The sequence below is a fragment of the Perognathus longimembris genome, unplaced genomic scaffold (genome assembly GCF_023159225.1).
Source record: "Perognathus longimembris pacificus isolate PPM17 unplaced genomic scaffold, ASM2315922v1 HiC_scaffold_175, whole genome shotgun sequence".
NCBI lineage: Eukaryota > Metazoa > Chordata > Mammalia > Rodentia > Heteromyidae > Perognathus > Perognathus longimembris.
In genome coordinates this window covers 142912-155628 of record NW_025956782.1, presented here as the reverse complement: position 1 = coordinate 155628, position 12717 = coordinate 142912, and positions in this window count along the sequence as shown.

The window sequence follows — 12717 nt, the reverse complement described above, 5'->3', positions numbered from 1 at the left end:
GGATGCCAGCCTTATCAGTAGACATCCTTAGGCACTCGTAAGCTGGGCATTCACTCGCTGAGTTCCGTTCAAGGATTTTCATACATAACACCTTGATTGTTCCAGCTTGGTCTCCTAAGGCTGCTCATTGGTATGGTCTTTTTGTCATTCTTTCTGCTGCGTGTCCTGTTCATGGTCTTCAACAGCTCCTTTATATTCGGCTTCAGTTGTTTTTCTGTGTGGTCAATGGCTCCTGCCTTTCTGCCTACAACACCTGTGGCTGTTGAATATGGTCACAGGAAATTAACACCACCCATGACACAGTATAAAGGCCTCTGGCATTTGTTTCATAACTTACAAAAATTCCTGGACCTAAGGGGAATCCCTGCCCTCCTTCACTGGCTTTCTTGCTTTTTGGATCATGGGATTAGCATGTGATTTAAATTTGTTCCTAGTATAGATTACTCAAACATGGATAGTTTCCTGTATACTTTCACTCCTTATTCTCTTTCTGTTAAGTGATTTCTACACATTTTCCCAGAGATATTCCAATTTATAAATACTTCTGCTTTTTGGTTTTAACCTTAGTGCCCTTGTGAAATTTCAGATCATCAACATAAACTGAATGTCCATCACAAACATCACAAAAACCAAGCATATTCCCATGCATGTATGCTCTTAAAATAATAGCACGTTCTATCCCAATTTTGCTGATGGTACACCTCAATGCAACAATAGCAATTAGCAGCAGAGTCTTTTCTCTTGTATTGTGCTCTCATTTATCTTAGCGATTTCAGATTCCCATACTAGAGATAATATTCCCACATGACTTTATGTAAATCTTAACTATTCTCTGAGTGTGGATGTGTATGGAAAGTTATGGTGAAGATTTTTGTGCCATTTATGTGCTTTGGTAATACGCTTCCATGTCTGCAGCACATTGGACGTATTCTGAGCTCAGGTACCAAATGTTGGTTTGCAGATATTTTGGATATTTGTATGTGTCTTTGACTTTGCTGTCAGAATATTTTTCTGTGTCAAAGCACAGTATAGGGTGTAGAGTCAACCAGAAGGACACATTTTCATGGAGGTGTGTAAACCTCTCTGGTATTACCAGTGTTCTTGATGCGTATATGACTATGCATGTTTGTGTGTATGAATGAGTGTAACAACCTAGTGATTCCTTGCAACTAAAGTAGTGAAGAATGTTAGCCACACACTCATCAAATGTTGCACATGGGCCTGCCACTGGTATTGCCTCATTCTCACTAGACAAGAGAAAGAAATTACATCATGAGAGAGAAACAATGTTTCAAGGTTGTAAGTGTCTACAGATTATCTGAATTCATATCTGGAATAACTGGAATAGTCCCCCTCAATCTTTTCAGAATACCAAACATTAATGCAATAACTTAATATTTGTCTGCAAAACTAACTGAGAAAGGTTATATGATGAATGAAACTCCTTGTCTGATCAAGAGGAACTAATTATTGTCCTGCTGCTGACTTCAGTCATGTTGTTGAAGAGTGGGATGTATAGACCAGGCCATGGTTCATTGTCCTCGCTGTTTATAGGCCTGTGGTGAAAAAGAACATCCTAATGGGATAATGGAGAAGCCATTGGTCAAGATAAGATATTCATGTGGCCTTCAAGGACAAAATATTAGGAGATACATACACAGAAAGAGAGAGAGAGAGAAAGAGAGAGAGAGAGGAGATAAATGTGTGTTTCTATGTGGCTAGTCAAGAACTTAAAATCTCCTCATGGGCACATCAGTCACAAAATTCTTTCAGTTAGGCCTAAACTTCTAGTTTCTACCACTTCCTACTAGTAGAGTACTTTGAGTTATAAATGTATGGAAATACAAACTCATATAGGAAATTGGGCTCTCATGCTTCATCATGAAGGTGAGATGAAGAGACATGAATTGGTAGGCAAAGGCAGGCACCAGTACTGGTCAACAGGAAGAATGAGTAAAGCAAAACAAAGAAGGCCAGTTGAAAAGAAAGAGAAACATGGAAATTGACTTAGAGAGCAGAGGGAAGCTCTAAGCAGAAGACAATAAATGCACTAAAACCAAATAGCACATAACAAAGAAGACAACACAAAACTGAAACCAGATGTTCAGCCATAATTTTAATTTCTCCCATATAATCATTATCAATATCACCTGGATAGACAATCATGCCTTTCATAGTCCAGCTGGACCTGCTCAACACCAACCCTACTGTCCCATGAGGCAAAGGCTTGACAAACTATCATTTAGCCCCTGTCTGATCTTAGATAAACTTCTCTGTCCTTGCCACAGAAGTAGGAAGCTTCCTCCAGGCTTCAGTTGCACATTCATTAATTTATCCATAAGCAATTTCTGGGCAATTAATTTGTTGCTGAACATCAGAATATCTACCTGCACCCACCAGCATGTCATGGGATAGAGATATGTTGCTGCGGTTATTGTATTTTGCCACCTCATCAGACCTTTCCATCCATTCTGCAGTCTATAACAAATAATATCCCCCATTGAGGCAAGCCTGAGCAATTGTCTTCCAATCCTCTGGGCACAATGTCTGGTGAGCAAAACTACCAATCAAAGATAACGTGAAAGGAGCAGTTGCCCCATATTTCATAGTAGAACTCGTAATTTCTTTCAATTCCTTAAAACGTGGAATACCATACTACCAGTTGCCTTCTTTTTCTAAGATAGGAAAAAGTTGGAAATCCCCTCCCTCTTCTCCGTTGCAGTCAATATACCCTTTTCAACTGCAGACATAGGTGGAGGAGTCTGAATTAGGAGCAGTGGGCATTTACCTTCCCCATTTATCACAGGGCTGGGCATGGGGAAGGGTCGGTGCCCTGGAGGGTCTTTGTCGTTGTTACAGAGAGTGTCAAAGGCTAACACCGAATTTTTATACTTCTAACACTCTCACACTCGGAAGGACAGCCCTGTTCCTCTGCCATTGATACACAGAGGGTTTGTTTATTGTTCTTCTCACACAATAATTTTATAGAAACAATTTCAATCCGGTGATCAGTATCCAGACTCTTTTTAATCATTTTCCAAACATAAAATGTCAATGTTTTCCTCTAATTTTTATCTGTTTTTTTTAATTATTGACTAAACTTTTGCCATACCCCAAGTCCACTGTTCCCTCCTCCAGGAACCAGGGGCAGAGATTCTGTACAACTTCCTCTAGCCCCTTTGAACTAATTTTACAGTTCTTTTTCCTCAGGATGGTCCTATGTGCCCTCAGAAACACTCGTGTTTCACACTCATTTTACATCTCCTTCCTTTTTTCTTTTTCTTATTCTTTTTCTATTTCTATTTCCTTCACTTCAGCCCCCACCCCCACCCCACCACCACCGCTACTACACTTCTTGGTCCCTTTACCTGCTTGCTTCTCTGTGCGAGAAGTCCTTGTGATGATTTCCTCTGGTCCCTGTTCCGGCAACAGTGTCCGCGCGTCAGCCACAGCGTGAACAAGGATTCCAAGTGGCAAGGGGATTGATGATGAAGGAAACACAGAGAGACTGATGACACAACTCTGTTTATTTCAGCAAACCCTTTAGTTTCATACATCTATATTTCTCATAAGTTTGCATAAGTGTCTTATAGTTTGCAGGTGGTGGGTCTGCTGCACCCTCCATCCAAGCTAGTTTAGGTAGTTACTGTGGTTTTCAGGTAGGAGTTGGTTGTTCTCTGTAATGGGGTGTTGCTAGTCAGTCTGTCTGGGAACCGTGCTTTCTCCCAGTCTGTTTGCAGAGGTGCGTTTTCGGCTCACTAGGAGCTTCTCTCTGCTTTTTATTTTATTTTATCTTTTAGAAACTCCTACATCCACCTAAGCTGCAGATCTGCAGGGGGGCAGACCTACCTCTGGCTGTGTTTTTCATCCCAGTTATGATCTACCAGCTCACCAGTGTAAGACTGCCTGGAAAAATAACTGAAACAACAGCAATAAAGCTCAACACACACTTACAACAGAGGAAGTTGACAGGGGAATGGCTCCAGAGCAGACTCCTGCTCTTCTCCACAAGATTGCAGCAGCAGAGTTTGTTTCCCAGAGTGCTAAGCTATTGTTAGGAAGTTATGACCTCGTTTTCCACTGGGTGACACAAGAGAGCCACAGAAATTAACAATGCTTTTGCTGTGGTTTATGGTTGTTTTGTCCCTGAGACTCATTTCAGGGTAAGCACCAAAAACAAGCCATAAGAAGAGCTGTGGCTCAAGTGGGAGAGCATTAGCCTTAAGCACAAAAGTTCAGAAACAGCAAACAGATGTTGAGTTCAAGCCCCAAGTCTGCCATATGTACACAAAGGAAGATCACAAATAAATATCAGGATGCATTTTAGTGGATAGAAAAATGGCCTGGTGATTTATACAAATTTATTAACTGCTACTTTATACAAAATTTCTTTAAACTCAGTGCCTGTGGATAAGCATCTTGATAACTACATCCATTAGGATGCAGTTTGAAAATTTAAACATGTGTTATCTCCAGTTTTTCTAACTGTCTCTAACCAGGACACATACTTACAACAAAATACTCTATCTCCTCCATTAACTTAACAAGTGTAGCCAAGAACCACGAGGAAATGAACAAGGCTGAGAAAAAGGAAATTTTCAAGTATTATTTGTAAGCATCATAAATACGTGAGTCATATGCCACCATTCCACTGTATGAGTCAATGTCTCACAAACCTTTTCCCAGGTTATCTTCCACTTTTTTCTTGATCAAAATGGAGTTGTAGGGGCTGGGGATATGGCCCAGTGGCAAGAGTGCTTGCCTTGTGTACATGAGGCCCTGGGGTCGATTCCTCAGTCCCACATATACAGAAAATGGCCAGAAGGAGCGCTATGGCTCCAGTGGCAGAGTGCTAGCCTTGAGCAAAAAGAAGCCAGGGGCAGTGCTCAGGCCCTGTGTTCACTGCCTAATACTAGCCAAAAGAAAAAAATCAAAATGGAGTTGTGCTCACACTAGCAATTATAGAACACATGTTTCATGTATAATATTTGCAAGTTTGATCAGGACTTTGAAATGAAAAGTACACCATAATTTTATTTCATTTAATACGTTAGCTGATTTAGAGAAGACCTTTAGATAAAACATTTAGTAATAGTAGTAAAGCCAGCATCTCTCAAAGAATATTTGATCAATAGATCATCAACCATTGTTTGATCAAATCACGGCCAAATCTCCTCGGTAATGGATCACCTTGTCACATCCCTGATCTCAGTCAATATCCACCCTATCCATATCAACTAGCTCGGAAAGGACAAATTGTTGGGGATTCATCTTGGCCTTAAGGGGGGAAGGGCGAGGAGAGCACTCAGGAGACGCCGCCTTCCTCCAGCCCTGGGACAGTGTGGAAGTGAGGCACACCTATCTCCTTCTGGGTCCGGAACCAGAATGGGTAGCTTTGAGACCAACCCCCACCTCGTGCCAGTGAGCACGTGTGCTCTCCTTTTGCGGGCTTTGCCCAGAGGGCAGTACTATGGGAAGTGACGCTAGCCCATGAGGGAGGTCCTTGGGAGCTGCCCGTGGATGGACAAGCTCGCCAGCCTATCGCCAGCTCAGGCTCAATCCTCGTCAACACTACTATATTACTGTGAGCCCCTCCTGATTAAATTGGATTTCTCTCTGAAGCGTCTCCAAGATCTGTCTGTACCTGGATTCCTTGGTGGGTAAGGAAGGAGGAAAAGGGGATCTCGTTCAGCCACGTGCACCTTAGAATAGCCCTTTGCTCCCCCTTGGGTGCCCGCTGGTCAGGTGCCCAGAGGAGAGGGTGAAAAGGGGAGCACTGATAAGGGAGCAAGCTTAGCATCCCCACACAAGGGGAGGTAAATCTAGTGCACCAACAAATGACAGTTTTTGTAGCTGAAGCATATACTCACTGTCATCTAGCAGGAAAGAACTGCAGTTGCGATCTCAGCCAATATATTTGATTATAAGGCACCCGTGCTAGGAACTAAGACACTCTCTGATGGTTACCATTCAATATTGTGTAATTTTGCTATTTCACACTCTCAACCTAAATCAATGAATCTTTCAAGAAATATACAAACATCCCACATACATATACACACAATTTTGTTAACCAGTGCCTTGATCTATGTAAATTCAATAATCATCTTTGTTGTTGTTGTTTTTCAAATTTTTATTATCAAACTGATGTACAGAGTGGTTACAGTTTCATACGTTAGGCATTGGATACATTTCTTGTACTGTTTGTTACCTTGTCCCTCATACTTTCCCCTCTTTCTCCTTTTCCTCCTCCCCCAATAAGGTGATCAGTTCACTTACACCAAACAGTTTTGCAAGTATTGCTTTTGTAGTTGTTGTTTTTTTTTTACCCTGTGTCTCTCAATTTTGGTATTCCTTTCCAATTTCCTAGTTCTAAAGCCAGTATACGTGGTTTCCAATATACTCACATAAGATTACAGAGATACTGTAGGTACAACCACAGGAAGGTGATACAAGAACATCATCAATAATCAAAGGTTCAGATATAGATGGGATGTTGAAAGTAGTTACAACTGTGATATAACAATCGTTTCCGTAACATGAGGGTATAGCTATTGGGCTCTTGTGATCCTTTGCTATGACTTGCCTAAACCTGTACTAATTATTCCCAATAAGGGAGACCATAGAGTCCATGTTACTTTGGGTCTGGCTCACTTCACTTAGTATAATTGTTTTTCCAAGTTCTTCCATTTCCTTACAAATGGAACAATGTCATTCTTTCTGATACAGGCATACAATTCCATTGTGTATATGTACCACATTTTCCTGATCCATTCGTCTACTGAGGGGCATCTGGGTTGCTTCCAGATTCTAGCTATGACAAATTGTGCTGTGATAAACATTGTTGTGCTGGTGGCCTTAATGTGATTTTGTTTGTGGTCTTTTGGATTTTCTTTGGTCTTTTGGGGCTGCTGGGTCATGGGGGAGCTCTATATTTCGCCTTCTGATGAATCTCCATACTGCTTGCCAGAGTGGCTGACCCAGTTTACATTCCCACCAACAATGAAGTAGGGTTCCCTTTTGGCCACATCTCCTCCAACAATTGTTTTTGTTAGTTTTCTTGATATATGACATTCTTGCTGGGGTGAGATGGAATCTCTATGTTGCTTTGATTTGCATTTCTTTTATGGCCAGTGATGTAGAGCACTTTTTCATATGTCTCTTGGCCATTCTCAAATCCTCATCAGAGAAGCCTCTTTGTAAATCTTTAGCCCACTTGATGAGGGGGCTATGGGTTCTTTGCAGTTTTGTTTTGGAGGAAGGTAATTTTTTTAGTTCTGCATTTATTTGAGATATGAGGCCTTTGTCTGTTAAATTTCTGGTAAAGTACTTCTCCCGTTCTGTGGGCTTTCTGTTTATCTTGCGAGCTATGAACTTTGCCATGCAGAAGCTCTGCAGTTTGATGCAGTCTCATTTGCCCAACCTTTCTTTGATTTGTAGCCTTTCTGGGTCTTTGTAAAGGAAGTTCTGTCCTGCGCCAAGAAGCCCAAGTGTTTCTCCTACTCCTTCCTTTAGTGTTTTCAGGGTGTCTGATTTGTTTCGAGGTCTTTAATCCATTTAGAATTGATTTTGGTTCGGGGTGATATATAAGGACCTAGTTTTAGTTTGTTGCATGTGTTGAGCCAGTTTTGCCAGCACCATTTGTTAAAGAGGCTATCTTTCTTCCAAACTATTGTTTTAGCCACTTTATCAAAGATTAAGTATGCATAGTTCTGTGGGTTCATTTCTGGGTCTTCAATTCTGTTCCACTGGTCTTCAGGTCAGTTCCGGTGACAATAACCAAGCTGTTTTTATTACTATAGCTTTATAATACAGCTTGAAGTTGGGTATTGTAATTCCTCCAGCACTGTTCTTTCTGCTTAGGATTGTTTTTCTACTGTAGGTCTTTTATGGTTCCATATGAATTTCTGGATTGCTTCCTCTATTTCATTAAAAAGTGGTGTTGGGATACTAATGGGTATTGCCTTGAGTTTGTAGATAGCCTTTGGCAATATTCTCATTTTGATTCTATTAATCCTCCTAATCCAGGAGCATGGGAGGTTTTTCCATTTCCTTATTTCGGACGTAATTTCGTTTTTCAAGCTTTTAAAATTCTCCTCAAAGAGGTCTTTCACTTCTTTGGTTAAGGTTATTTCTAGGTATTTTTTGTTTTGGGGGGCTATTGCAAAAGGAGTTGCTTTCCTGATTTCCGCCTCGGTTTTCAGGTCATTAGCACAGAGAAAGGCCGTTGATTCTTGAGGATTTATTTTATACCCTGCAACTCTGCCAAAGTTTTGGATGAGCTCTAGTAGCTTGGGGTAGAATCTATGGGATTCTTTAGGTATAGGATCATGGATCATATCATCTGCGAAGAGAGAAGGTTTAACTTCATCTTTTCCTTTTTGGATCCCCTTTATATTTCCTTCTTTCCTAATTGTAGATATTTAGAATGATTATATCTTCCTGTAGGAGATATCTCTTTACTAGTATGTAGTAACCTTCTTTATCTCTTCTTACCTTTTTAAATTTGAAATCAATTTTCTCTGATAGTAGGACTGCAACTCCAGCCTGCTTATGGGGGCCATTTGCTTGATAGATTTGTTTCCAGCCTTTCACTTTTAGAAGATGTTTACTTTTGCTGGATAGATGTGTCTCTTGGAGGCAGCACAAAGGTGGATCATGATTTTGATCCGACTTATGAGCCTATGTTGTTTGATTGGAGGATAAAGTCCATTAATGTTTAGAGTTAGAATTGAGAGATGATCGTTTGTTCCTTTCATTGTCACTATCTTGTTAAAATCTGTGTCTTCCCATTTCTTGATCTGATGTTTCCTATTTAGGGTGCATTTCTCTGTCTGTATTGGGATCTTGATTATTTTCCCTGTATAGTACATCTTTAAGGATTTTTTGCAAAGCTGGGTTGGTGGAGATGCATTGTTTCAGTTTTTCCTTACTATGTAAGACTTTTATTTGACCTTCGGCTATGAACGAGAGTTTGGCTGGGTAAAGTATCCTTGGTTGGTGGTTATTTTTATTTTGTGTTTGGTAGAGCTCATTCCAGGCTCTCCTTGCTTTCATGGTCTCTGCTGAGAAGCCTGGGGTAATTCTGATTGCTTTTCATTTATATGTGAGTGTTTTCGTCTCCCTAACAGCTTTAAGGATTCTTTCCTTTGACTACTGATCCTGTTTTGATCACAATGTGTCAGTGGGATGTCCTATTCTGGTCTGGTCGGTTTGGGGTTCTAAATGCTTCTTGTGTCTGTATAGGCCTTTCCTTCTGGATATTTGGGAAGTTTTCAGCTAATATTCTGTTAAAAAGATTGCCTATCCCACTAACTTCTTTCTCCAAGTTTTCCCCAATACCTATTATCCTTAAATTGGGCTTCCTGATCGTGTCTTGAATCTCCTGTAGTGATCTGTAGTGATCTGTTTTGTTGATTGGACTGGACTTGTATTGATTTTTGATCTTTCTCCATAGATTCTAGGGAATCTTCAGCTCCTGAGATTTGATCCTCTGCTTTGGTTATTCGGGACTGTAGGCTAGCTCCTTGATTTCGAATCTCTTTTTGTTCTGACTGGTCTTTCCTGATAATTTCCATGTCATTTCTTAGGTCCTGTATGGACTTCTTTACTTCATTAACTTCATTAATTTGGTTTTAGTGTTGTCTCTCACATCTTTAAGATGGGTAGCTCTTGACGTTCATTTATCTTTCTATTTGCGGATACCATGTCATTCTCCATTAATTTTTGGTTTGCCTCCTCACGCTCTAGAATAATTGACTGAAGAGATTCAAACTTTTCATTTATCATGTTTATCAGTAGAGTTTGTAGAGAATTTTGGGGGTTCTCTTCTATGTCTTTGACTGCTCTGCTTCCTGCTTGCTTTGAGTGGGGGCTAAGACTTCATTAGAAGTCTTGTTGAAGAGTGGGATTCATAGATCAGGCCATGGTTCACTGTCATCATTTCTTATAGGCCTGTGGTGAAAAAGAACATCATAATGGGATAATGGGGAAGCCATTGGTCAAGATAAGATATTCATGTGGCCTGCATGGACAAGATATTAGGAGATGCACACAAAGAGAGAGAGAAGGAGAGAGAGAGGAGATAATGTGTGTGTATACAAAGGTGTGTTTTTATGTGGCTAGTCAGGAACATAAAATTTCCTCATGGGCATATCTCCAGTCACAAAATTCTTTCAGTTAGACCCAAACATAAATGTATGGAAATACAATTTCATATAGGAAATTAGGCTCTCATCCTTCATCATGAAGGTGAGATAAAGAGACATGAATTGGTAGGCAAAGGCAGGCACCAGTACTGGTCAACAGGAAGAATGAATAAAGCAAAACTAAGAAAGCCAGTTGAAAAGAAAGAGAAACATGGAAATTGACTTAGAGAGCACAGGGAAGCTGAAAGCAGAAGACAATAAATGCACTAAAACCAAATAGCACATAACAAAGAAAACAACACAAAACAGAAACCAGATGTTCAGCCATAATTTTAATTTCTGCTGTATAATCATTACCAATAACACCTGGATAAACAATCATTCCTTTCATAGTCCAGTTGTACCTGCTCAACACCAACCCTACTGTCCCATGAGGCAAAGGCTTGAAAAACTATCATTTATTCCCTGTTTGATCTTAGATAAACTTCTCTGTCCTTGCCCCAGAAGTAGGAAGCTTCCTCCAGGCTTTAGTTATACATTCATTAATTTGTCCATAGGCAATTTCTGGGCAATTAATTTGTTGTTGAACATCAGAATATTTACCTGCACCCACCAGCATGTCATAGGATACAGATATGTTGCTGCGGTTATTGTATTTTGCCACCTCATCAGACCTTTTCATCCATTCTGCTTCCATAACAAAGAATTTCTCCGATTGAGGCAAGCCTGAGCAATTGTCTTCCAATCTTCTGGGCACAATGTCTCTTGGGTCAAACTATCAAGGATAACGTAAAAGGAGCACTTGCCACATATTTAGTAGTAGAACTCTTTTAATTTCTTTCAATTCCTTAAAATATGGAATACCATACTACTTCATCTTCTAAGACAGGAAAAAGTTGGAAATCCCCAGTATCCTCCCCCTGCTCCTTTGCAGTCAATATCGCCTTGAACTGCAGACATAGGTGGAGGAGTATGAATTAGGAGCAGTTGGTATTTACCTGCCCCATTTATCATGGGGCTGGGCATGGGGAAGGGTCGGTGCCCTGGAGGGTCTTTGTCTTTGTTACAGAGAGTGTCAAAAGAATGACACAGAATTTTTATACTTCTAACACTCTCACATTCTGATGGACAGCCCTCTCCTCCTCCTTTGATAAACAGAGAGTTTCTTTATTCTTCTCCTCAGACAATGATTTTATAGAAACAATTTCAATCTGGTGATCAGTATCCAGACTCTAATCATTTTCCAAATAGAAAGTGTCATGTTTTCCACTAATTTTTATCTGATTTTTTAATTCTTGGCTAAACTTTTGCCATACCCCAAGTCCACTGTTCCCTCCTCGGGGAACCAGGGGCAGAGATTAGGGGCAGAGATTCTGTATAACCTCAAAAAATTTTTCTAGCCCCTTTGAACTAATCTTACAGCTCTTTTTCCTCAGGAAGGCCCTATATGCCCTCAGAAACACTCGCCTCTCTATGCTCTGTTTCACCCTCATATTACGTCTCCTACCTTTTTTCTTGTTCTTATTCTTTTTCTCTTTTTATTTCCTCCCCCACCCCTACCCTTGGCGCTACTCTACTTCTTGGTCCCCTTACCTGCTTATTTCTATGTGCGAGAAGTCCTTCCAATGATTTCCCCTAGTTCCTGTTGGGGAAACAGTTGCCGCGGGCCAGCAGCAACTTGAACAAGGATTCCAAGTGGCAAGGGGATTGATGATGAAGGAGACAGAGAGGCTGATGGCACGACTCCGTTTATTTCAGCAAACCCTTTAGTTTTATACACCTTCTATATTTCTCATAAGTTTGCATAATGCTCTCCTAGGATCCACGATGCTGGGTAAAGTACAGACAGCAGATCCTTCCTCATTCTATTTCAATCAATCCTTGTCTTCCATGCCTTCCCAGATAAGCTCCCATGCCCAGAAGCTCATTGAATCCCATCCCCAAGACAAAAGGGCAAACATATGCAGTCCTGAGGGTTGGAGTCAATGGAGGTGGTGCCTTTGCTCACACCTTGCCAGCTCCTGGCACCTCCAGGTCAGCAACAATTATTACATGAAATGCTCAATACAGTTGAATGAATTCAGGAAGAATGACACACGGACTTAACCTCTAGCACTTGTGAAGTCCTAGCTGTTCTTAGTACTTTGCATGTGTGTGTATGTAGACATTCCCGCACCAATGTTCCCTTTGCTTTCCTCAGAGGCTCTTTTAGTGAGGACAAAGCATCATGGTTTAAGTTGCTGGCCAAGACCTGCTACCTGTATTGGTTGACTCTACAGGTAGTCCCAAGACTGCTTTGCTGCCAGGCACCAGCATCTGGTTCTTGGGAAACAAATGGTTCCCTATGCAGAAGTTTCAAATAGTTTCCTATGCAGGAGCTCTTTGAAAGGATGCAGGGGAGCCTTAAATTGGGCTTCTTGATTGCATATTGGAGTTCCTGAAGCACTCTCTCTTGCTTTTTTGTTTGTATTACTTTTTCTCCATAAAATCTAGACTGACCTAAATACCTGAGTTTGGATCCTCCGCATCATCCAGTCTGCTCTGTAGGCTGTATTCTGTTTTTCATCTC